We start from the raw sequence: 1,053 nt of genomic DNA, 5'->3' as shown, positions 1-1,053 counted from the left end.
ATTGCAATGAAATGAAATACAATAGGATGAATGTAAAACTGATGTTCTACCATGTAAACCCACATAATTCACAATAAAAACTTAAGAAAAAACAAACAAAACAGACACAGATGAAAATCCTGGAATCCTGAACTTCAGAAAAAAGGTTAGAAAAGTGGATTGAGTACTTGCTGGGAGGAGATGCTGTGTAGCGATGGGGGGAGAGAGAGGCTGACTTGTGAATGGCTGGCTAGACTCAGCATGACCATTTTGAACCTTTGTGAGCCGCACTGACAACAGAAAGCTGTCAATGCTGCTCACAAATAGAGCAGAGTCACACAGGCAAATGGAAAGATGTGATTCCTTCTTTTTCTCCATGATCACCTGGTGACCAGAAGTGTGGCTAGCTCCCACCCTCTCCTATTCCTAGTGCAGACCTTGCTCTCTGGGAGTTTGGAGCTGTGTGGTTAGGAGTTACACCAGTGTGAGACGAAGTGTCCCACCTGTGCCACTTTGGTGGCTGGATCCAGGTGGGCTCAGCTCTGGATCTACAGAACCTGTAGAGCCACCAGGACCAGCGTTAACCAATCACCCTGCCCTTAGCTGCCCTGTGGTCCTAGCAGACACTGAAACTAGCTTCATCAAGGGCCTCCACAAACTACTTCTGGATTGAGTGCCTTGAACATAGATAACAAGAGACTGAAAAGAAGTCTATCTAGGGCCAGGAACTCTCTGTCATATCCCTCCCACATCCACTTCATGATATCCTTGGCTTGCAGGAGCCCTCACCTTTGTTCATCTCTGGGTCCAACAGCTGCACTGTTTTTGTTTGGGGGGTTTGGTTTTTTTCCTTTTGTCGTTTCACTGTTTGTATTTGTTTATTCTTTCTCCTCCTTCTTCTCTTTCCATTCCCTTGAATTTTATCCTTTCTATCTCTGATTTTGTTTTTCCTTCTTTTCTTCTGTCTCTCATTTCCCCTCATTTTTTTTTTTAAATTTTGCTTTTGATTTTTATTTACTACTTTCTACTGTCTCTTTTCATCTTTCCTCTCCCTGGCTTCTCTAAGGGTTATTT

This window comes from Chrysochloris asiatica, unplaced genomic scaffold, assembly GCF_000296735.1.
Source record: "Chrysochloris asiatica unplaced genomic scaffold, ChrAsi1.0 scaffold00014, whole genome shotgun sequence".
NCBI classification, from domain to species: domain Eukaryota; kingdom Metazoa; phylum Chordata; class Mammalia; order Afrosoricida; family Chrysochloridae; genus Chrysochloris; species Chrysochloris asiatica.
The sequence above is the reverse complement of the archived record's forward strand: the minus strand, read 5'-3'. Positions refer to the sequence as shown.